We start from the raw sequence: 9,945 nt of genomic DNA, 5'->3' as shown, positions 1-9,945 counted from the left end.
CTGAATTTCTGTTATTAAAATTTGAGGGGTCCCAAAAGAGGAAGGGTCGGAAGCTGTCTGCACCTCAGTGTGAATACCTAGGAGATCCCTTCTTCTCCGCTGACGGCTCCCTGAGAACCTCCCACAGGCTCTGCCCCAGGCTTTGCTCTAACACGGAGCACCCTGTGCCCCAGGCAGCCACACGGCTGTGGGACGTCCCCTTACCCGTGAAACGAGCCACGCTTCCGCCTGGACCAGCAAACTCACCTGGGGGCCACCTGCCCCTCCTGCCTCATCCCACCATCCTGGCGGGGGAGCGAGCCGCTCACGTCGGAGCCAGGCCACCTAGAGCAGTGCTTCCCACACCTGTGTCTCTGCTCCTTAAGCAGCACAGTCATTTGTTGAAACAAGATTTTAGGTGAACATTTTGGAGTCACCCCAAACTTTGCCCACCTATCTCCATGGATCGTCCAGAGCTCTAGCAGGCAGAGGTGAAAGCCTCTGATCTGGACCAACCAAAGATATTAACCAAGACCCAGAGAGTGACGACTGCTATGTGGAGGGTTACCTTCACTCTTCCTCACAGTGAGGCTTGGGCACACTGAAGGGCTGGACCAGAGGAACGCCTCATGCCTCGTGCAGCCATGCTGAGGAGAAGAGACGCAGAGAACTGAATTCCAGATGTCGTTATTAAAGAACAGAGGTGGCAGGCTTGCCCCTCAACTTCCCATGGTGGAGATTAGTGAAATTCCCCTCATTGAAACTCAGGAAAATTTCAAGATACTCCCCATCCCGAAGGGTAAGGACAGAATGTGGCCTTGTTAGGAGGGAGAGGAGGTGACCTGAGTGAGCCACCAGCCGCCTTGAGCCCACAGCCTCTCCTGAGCCGTGCAGAGGCGGGTGCCCCCTGGTGGCTGGATCACCAGGGAGCAGGCTGGGTTTCCCCAACAAGAAGGGAGTCAGAGGTGACAAGTGTATGCTCTTTGTGGCCCCAAAGCTTCTAGCTAAGTCTGGAAATTAATTCCAAACAAACTGTGAGGAAGTGCTCTTTCGCTCTTGGTTTATCACAAAGTGTGCCGATTACAAAACTCCGCACAGAGCAGCCGCACACACCTGTGGGCGCAGAGGGACAGAGGAGGGGCTGGGGCGAAGGGTTTCTCATGCGGACACACACCACTGCGTGAGTCCCAGCTTGGGAAACGCTTGTGGGTACCACACAGTTGAGTTCATCCAACACTTATTTGCAGTGGGAATTAAAGTGATGAAACAGAGAGGTCTATTGACTGGGGCGGGGAGATGAAAGTAAGGGTGGGGATAATACCTAAATAACAGCTTTATTTTTTTTTTACTTAGAAATCTAGGTCTTCTTTTCAGACAATTACATTTTTAACCTGCTTTTACTTTGTAAGTTGCTGTTACTGACTGCTAAGTTTAAATGCACCCAAAAATATATTTTTTTAAAGAGCTTTATGAGAAATTCTGAACCTCCAGTGGACAATGACCTCCCCCTACAACTACAGTTTATTCTGAGGGCATCGCCATTTGTCCTCCACAGGCAAGAGCTTATGGCAGGAAGGGGCAGGGGAGAAAGAGAAAGAAGCATATATATGTCTTTATCTATATGTAGGTGGGTCACAGCAATGAGTTTTAACTGAGTTATGCTATGTGCTGAAACTACAACAGAAAGAAAAGATAGATATGAGACCCAATAATCAGCCTGGGGGCGCTTGGGGTCTAGTGAGGGAGACGGTCCGTGAAACACAGCAGCTCTGTTGTGCGCTCCCACCTCAGCAGAGGCAAGCGCTCAGGGCTCAGCCAGTGCAGAGAGGGGCAACTTGGCCTGGGAAAATCAGGGAAGACTTCCCTGAAGAGGGGATGTTTGTACTAGATCCTGGAGCAGGATCACAAGCTTTCTATCTGGTGTAAAGGGGAACTCACTGCAGTCTGAAGAAACAGTGTAGGCTAGGCATGGAAGAGGCAAGACGAGGGCAGCTGGCCCAGGCTGGCTACAGAGCCAGGGAGAGCCCAGACGCTGCCCTCTGACTCCTCCCCTTGGCGTAAGCCAGCAGCACAGAGAGGGATGCCAGCTCAGTGCAGCCCAGCGCCGGCTCTCCCTGACCTCTCTGCTTGTTCAGTCTTCTTCCCTAGATAAGAAAAAACCTGCTAACTGTGAGAGCTGTCCCACAGCAGAACAGACTGCAGAAGTGGTAGTGAGGTCCCTGTGAGAGGAGACGTGTGAGCAAAGTGCCGGGACCCTTTGTCCAAGTCGAGAGGAAGTGGAAGCGGGAGGTTGGCCCAGCAGACCTCTCAGGTCTCTGCCACAGTAAGAGTGTGATTCCTTGTAGAAAGTGAAGTTCCTGCTCTGCTATGGCGAGTGGAAAAACAGGCCCAGAGAAGTTATGTGATTTATCCCAGGTCACATAGAAAGTTATCTGATTATTCTGCAAACATTTCATTTGCTGAGGTCTTATCTCTCCACTGGATTTTAAGATGTCTGAGGACAGAGGCTGGCTCTTATCTCTGCAACCTCTTTGCCAACTTTGGTGAAGACGCCAGAACTGTCTGCCTGCGGGATGAGCCATGCATGAGACTCACGTGCCCTGCTTCAGTTCTGCCAGGCGGGGCCCTGCACAGTGCGAGCACGCAGTGTTTGTGTGGATGCTGACAGGGCACTGGGAGCCGAGTCCTGACTCCATGACTGCAGACAGGAGCTCACCGAAGCCTAGGGTAGATTTCATTTATTTACGTTAATCTTGATCCTCCCTTTGTACAACACATGCTAATTACAAGCTCAGTGGGCTTCCCCTCTACTGGGCTGGACTTGTTGATGTGACTATAGAAATTCATTCAGCCTTTGAGCACACCAGTATTCCTACTTTCCGGTCCTTGGATCCGGCAGCGAGGTTCGGATCTTCAGGTCTCCGCAGCTCTGTGAATGCTGGAGATGCTAGAAGCCGGCATGTCCTGTACTGACGGCTTCTCCTCCACCCTCCTGCCATTCATCATGCCTCTGGGTTAAAACTGGCCTCCAGAAGACCCAGCTAAATTCACAGAGACGTTCTGGAAGGGAAGGAAATCTTTCCCAAGTTCTTGGGGCCTGAGGCACGTCTGTCGACAGACTCCCCACTGTGCAGCACGTGAGAGCAGTCAGCACGCCTCCCCACGCCTGGCCCATTTGGCCCCATGGCTCTGGCACAGGTGCTGGTTACACCTCCAGCGTGCAAACAGAAAACGGGCCCATGGGGGACACCCTCTGGAGGACTGAGAGTGGAGGACTGGTGCGGCAAGAATGTTCAGCTGGGTTTTCAGACCCTGAAGCCTGGAAACTTTTCCTCATCACCAGATGGCCTGTGGAGCAAGACTTGGCTGTCCCAAGGGGAGGGATGAACAGGGCACTGAGGGGCTGGGATCCAGAGACACGAGCTGTGGGATGAGGAAACTCCAGGGCACGAAAGCACAGCCAGAACGCACTGGGCGCATGAGAGCAGATCGTGGGGACCCAGACCAAACTTTATAGCTCACTTTGGCCACACTTGGGGGCTGGACCTGAGATGGCGGCTTGTCAAAGGTGGGTGAGTGTTGGAAAACACGGTTCAATCCAGGCCATGTCCTCTCCATGTGGGACAACCAGGCTGTGATGGGCCTGCTCTGCTGGTGATGCCACCCTGGGCAAGGCTGTCGGGGACACAGAAAGACAACAAGGTTGCTCTATGGGCTTTGAGCGGCTTCATGCTGAGGGGCACAAGGAGACAGGGATCAGGAAATGGAGTGGAGCTTATGAAAACCACCCAGAGAGACGGCATCTCACACAACTGAAAACACATGGTCGAACGCTCTGCCTGGACTGTGGCTGGAGTCTGGCCCTCCGGCCTCTCTGCCTGCCTGTCCATCCTGTGTGACACAGCCAGGCCTTCCTTCCAGTCTTCTCGTGGCTTGTTTTTCCTTCTTGGATTTCTGGTGCCTGCAGGACACAGTTCACAGAGCCTGGCCCAATGGCCACTGTCTCCTATAATCTGACCCAAGCCCACCGTCCAGTCTTTTTTGGCCCCTCCTCCTTGCACCGTCCTCTGCATGCTGGACTGCTCACTCACTGTCCCCCAGGCTAGCCCAACATGTGCCACCTCTTCACCTCTGCTCACGACAGCCTCTCTCTCGCAATGGCTCCACTCTTCCTCTGGTCATGATTCCCTCTCATCCCTGAGAATCCACTTTTGACCATAGATGCCTGTGAAGACTTCCCCGATGTCTGTACCCTGAGTACCTGTCTCTCCAAACCCCTGAGGGCTTGCCACACCCCCTCCTCCCACTGTGCTCCTCCCACACTGCCCACATAGGTCCTGGCGGCCTGACTGCAAACACCCCCAAGATGGGCTGGGTCACTTTTCCTAGCCCCCCATCTCAGCCTGGCTGAGCAGCTTTTCAGTAAATATTTGTTGACCAGTTTGATTGACTGATGCAAGTTACAACTGTAATACCTCTTTTACGAGAAGGAAGCACTGCAAGGAATGAGTAAGAGCCGGAGCAGACACCGATGTTCCCCGTTCTGCAGTCTGCAGGCCGTCTGTCTCCTGCACCTTGGAAAAGCAGATGGTTACCAGCACAACGGCGATTGCGGACGGACATTAGTGACTGCCATATCATGTAGTTCTTGCAGTTATGAGTACAGATCTTGCTTCATCCGATGTTGCAGCAATTCCAGAGCAGGAGGCAGTCTTGTGACCGAGCCTCACACTCGAGGGAGTTGGATGCAGCGAGAGGAAGCCGTCCGCTACCACGCCGGATGCAGACCAGGCCTTGATTTTGAAGCCCAGGCCTTGTTTCCACTATAGCGCAGTTACCTTAGGAAATGAACATGCTGGAACTAATCATTTTTGAGGTCTTTAATACCCACAAAGTCTTCCCAGTGCTCTTAATGAATGTCTGACCCTCTCATCTTTTTACAATCTGCTATGCCCATAGCATTGAATACCATTTCCAGTCTGACCAACAGTGAACAATTAAATCTCCTAGTGGAACAAAAAGGGTAGGGAGTGATGTAACCAAGTGTAAGAAACTGTTCCATGTTAGATTTACACGATGTGAGGGCATCTCACAAACAAAGTTACTCAATGAGGCACTTATTTGAACACGGATTTTTCTTCAATTCAGTCTCATGCCAAGGAAAGCCCTGCTAGTGGCTGGTTCCCATGGTTTCTGGGGAGCCAGGTCCCCCGTTTCTCTGCAGCCTTGTCATGACACTATCAGTAATGCTTCTGCTGTTTTTGAAGAGGGAGACTGAGGCCAAAGCCTGGTGCTGTAGTGAACTCAAAACTCATTTGATGTGATGAAACCCCCCCAGGGATTTTGCCAACCAAACCTCCATGTCCACCTTTGACTGCTGAGAAGTGATCTGATATTGACATGAAAAATGTCAATATTCAAAAGGAAAAAACAGGAATTAAACAGATTTTCCAGTCACAGGCCAGTAAAACATTCTACAGGCCCACCCAAGTAACTGGCTGGTTTCAGTCGCCCAGCATTTCTCTACACAGACCCTAAAAATGATGAAGCAGGACACACTAAATTCTAGAATGTTGAGATTGGTAAGGACCAGCCTCCCTGTGTCACAGGTGAGAACACCAAGACCCAGACAGGGGGATTGTCAGCGAGTGAGTGCTAGCAAATGGACTCCCGCGCCAGTTCCACTCCGTTAAGACTTTCCGAGCTTGTGAACGTGGAAAGTTACAAGGCCAAGCAGCGTGCAGCACAGAGGAACCCTCGGGGAGCCACGCACAGGCTTTGGGAGCTACTGTTCATACACTTGGAACAGTAAAGATGGACATGAGGCCGTGTGGACGACTGTCCAGAGAAGTGACGGCCGTGACGGCCGCAGGATTTCAGAGGTACAGGAGGGTCGGTCACCCTCGCAGAGGTCTGAGCGAGGCAAGGAAAGGCTCTACTCCACTGACCCCAGATGAACAGCAAGTCGGCACCAATGTAAGCTCTTTAGTTGCGCGATCCCCCTCGTCAGTGGTTGTGCTGCTCCCCCGAGGCCTCTGCATGTGAGTGTGGAGCTCACCTCCACAAGCAAGGCTGCGCATGCAGGCTCCTGTGTCTAAAAGTGCCTGGCACTTAGTAAATGCCCAATAAGTGTTAGCTATTTTATTTGTAGTTTTTAAATTTTCTTTCACAAAGTTCTCTTACAGAGTCGCCCCGTGCTAACCAGTGGTCAGGCCATGCTTACCGCAGTCAAGGCAGCATTAGCGGCCACTATGAGGGCAGTCTTTAACACATACCGGTAAACAACTTTTAGGCTTGCCCTTGGAAGGAAGCAGAATCCTCAGCCTGCTCACTTCAGAACTGGAGGAGGTGAGAAGCCGGGTGGAGTGAGAGGCTGCCGGCCTCGGCTCAGGCAGGTTGAAGTTATGAAGATAAGGGTGTACTTAACTGTAAAGGGGAGAAGGGAGAACAGAGTGTAGAAAACAAACTTGACTTAAAATGCGTACGTGTGTGTAAGGCCCACGGGAAGTGGTAAATAGTAACTGCTCAGTGAGCCACTGCATCCAGTGCTGGAACTGGTGCCGGTGGAGTCCTTCAGGAAACGAGCTCAGGGTCTAAGCCAGTTAGTGTGGACTCTACTGCCCTCTTCTGGAAAGAAGGGGAAATTGACCTGCACTTCTGTTGGCACACGTAGGTCATAAACAGTAGAAATCTGAGGCTTTCACTATGGAAGGTGAGACAGAATTTGCTGGGTGTCTCAGGAGGAAGAAGAAGGAACAGATGAAGGTAATGTAGCATATTTCTTAAAACAGGCTGAAAAGTTTCTACAACCCTTTCAAACTTTAGTGACAATGCACTGCTGCAAGAAAAAGCCCTGCGTGAAGTTTTGTTCGTGAGCAGGTGTGTGTTGAGAATTAGTTTATAGAGGAAAGAGCTCACACTGCAGAGGCAGACCAAGGCCAGTTTAAAGCTCAGCTCTGCTGCTTGTTATGTGAGCTCAAGCTGATGATGTAATCTCTCTGCCTCAGTTTTCTCATCTCGAAAGTGGGGACAGTAATCCCTAACCCAGGAGGATGCAGTAAGATGATATATTTCAGGGCCAATACGTCATAGATTTCCCTTTAAGAAATTTAGTTGAAGAAAATTATAAAATCATAACAAGAAAAATAAAGAGAAACCTAAATAAATGGGGAAATATATATGAAGTCCAAGAACAGGCAAAAACAAGTGATGGGGATAAAAGTCTGAATAGTAGCCACCTTACGGCGGGGGGTGGATATTGATGGAGGAGACACAGCCTTCTGGGGTGATGTAAGGGTTCCCTATTTTTATCTGCTAGTTACACACATACATAAATTTATCCAGCATACCCTTAGAATTAGTGCACTTTACTGTGTATGACATACACAGTTTTTAAAAATGGGGGAGGGAGCAGAAGCTGAAGGGGAGAAGGATAAAGAGAAGAAGAAAAAAAGAATGGAAAGGAAAAAATGACTAAGAAACTGTGGTGGGGGTGGAAGAAATCCTAGAACTTGAGTCAAGATCGTGATCTAAGCATTTTCAACTCTGCTCCCCCACCAAATGCTCATTAAATGACCCATATCAGCCCTGGGAACTGTGGGACAAGATATCCAGATGCACACTATGAAGAATTTCTGCTGGTACTGATGTGACTAGATAGAGGAAAGGTGGACTAACCTGTGATTCAACTAGGTGAAATGAAAGCCTATGAGGGAGTGACACATAAGAAATGCCTTGGCTTCCAGTGGCAGGGCTGGAGACCAAGGAGGACCAAGGGGCAGCCAGAGAGGAGTTGGATGTGTGAAATTTGCTGCTACCACAATTTCTGGAAACTGGTCTGGATGCAGGGTCAAGACAGAGTGGTGATCCCCCCACATCATTCAGACACAGCCTTGCCTGTCAAGCATATTGTGCATGCCAGAAGCAAGTGCAGCCCGGGCTCTGCTCTAGCTAATTGCTAACAAGAATGGTCATGTCAGCTAGAGAATGTGAAACATGAAAAACAAACATAGGCACACAGACCAAACTCTCTTCCATACTTGTCTCGACTCTGGCTCTTTTCAGTGTCTTTATAAGAAAATTAAACTATGAGTGATGTTTTTCCCCATCTTCCATTAAATGAGCTGGAAAGATCTGAGTAAAGACTCATATAAGGTCTAATAGCTACCTTATGAAATAAAAGATTTGGAGAAAGTAGATGATAGCACATGAGAGAGAGCAACAATTTTTTGGAAATTGTTAGGATGAAAGTGTTGGCTAAAAATTGATGAGAAATTAACAAAAGTGGGATGTCCAAATATCAAATTCAGGAACAGGAGATGCCAATAAAAATAAAGTCAACTTATGTCACAGAACTCCACAAATAATTAGGAATTGAAGATAGTTCAACATATAAGGGGCTAAGAAAAGGTAGATTGATGGGGAAAAGAGTCTATATAAGAACACCTAGGTCCATGCACCATACCCTGAAACCAGCCAAAAGCCTACCTGCCACCCAGGGTGAAGGGTTTATTTTGTGGAAAAATTGAATCCAAGAGGCAAAGAAACTGAGGATGTTGCTCACAATGGAAGGCAGAGGAGTGGTGCCATGCTTAAACCAGTGAGGGAGACTGAGTTGAGTTCCACTCCCCCACCCTGAGCTCCCTGACGACACTTTGCTCCCAGGATGTTGACTTCATCCATCCTGCACTACCAGAAGGGAGATCTTTCACTGGAGAAATTTAGAGACAAGACCAACAGACACTGATATTGGAGAGTTCTCTAATAAAAGAACCAACTGCCTCCCAGTCACCCCAGGAGTTCACAAGCCCTGGTCATCCTGTAGAGTTCCAGGAGCTTAAGACATTTGAGGAAAGTCAAATGTCCACAGTGAAAGACAGCTCAAAACAAGCAAACAACAGAACCAAGGAAACATACAAATACTCGGAGCGAAAAATAGCTTGACCCACTCTCAGAAAGAAAATAAATATTGCAACCGTGAAATGAAATTAGGAGGCCATAAAAAAAAATCAGAGACAGCCGGCCTGGTGGCACAGAGGTTAAGTTTGCCTATTCCGCTTCGGCGGCCCGGGGTTCACAGGTTCAGATCCCGGGTGCGGACATGGCACCACTTGACAAGCCCTGCTGTGGTAGGCGTCCCACATATAAAGTAGAGGAAGATGGGCACAGATGTTAGCTCAGGGCCAGCCTTCCTCAGCAAAAAGAGGAGGATTGGTAGCAGATGTTAGCTCAGGGATAATCTTTCTCAAGAAAAAACATCAGAGAGCTCTTATAAATCAAATTATGACAGCTAAGGTGAAAAAATGTATATATTACAAAAAGCAGCAGAATGTAGAATTGAGGCGATCTCTCAGAGAGTGGAAGAAAAAAGGTAAAACAATTGAATAAGAGGAAGAAAGAAAGAAAATCATTCCACCAGGAAGCTCACAGCCAACTAACAGATTTCCAGAAAGAAAGCAAAAGGCAGACATAGAAGAAATTATCAAAGAGATAGCACAATAAAATTCTCAGAACAAAGAACACGACTTTCTAGATCGAAAGAGTCCATTAGGTGTGAGCACAATGAATTGAAAAAGAACTCCACAAAGACTCACTATTGTGACATTTCAAAAGACCTGGAATAAGATTCTAAAGCCCAGAAGCAACAGCAGATCCCACTCAGAGGCTGGAGAAGCATATGGCACGGGACTTCTCAACAGCAACGCTGAGGCCAGAAGACAAAGGCACGTGTATTCAAAATCTTAGGAAAAATTTTCTTCCACCTAGAATTCTGCATCAGACAACTATCAATCAAGTATGACATTTTTAGACATCCAATATCTCACCTTATTGACCTCCCTTGCTCCTATTTGAGGAAGGTATTGGAGGACGTATTCCACCAAACAATAGGAACGTACCAAGAAAGAGGAAAGAACTGGGGATTCGGTTCTAGAGAGCAACACAGGGAAGCCCCAGAAGAGCGGTCAC

This window comes from Equus quagga, chromosome 3 (assembly GCF_021613505.1).
Source record: "Equus quagga isolate Etosha38 chromosome 3, UCLA_HA_Equagga_1.0, whole genome shotgun sequence".
Classification (NCBI taxonomy): domain Eukaryota; kingdom Metazoa; phylum Chordata; class Mammalia; order Perissodactyla; family Equidae; genus Equus; species Equus quagga.
This window is presented reverse-complemented; position numbering follows the sequence as displayed.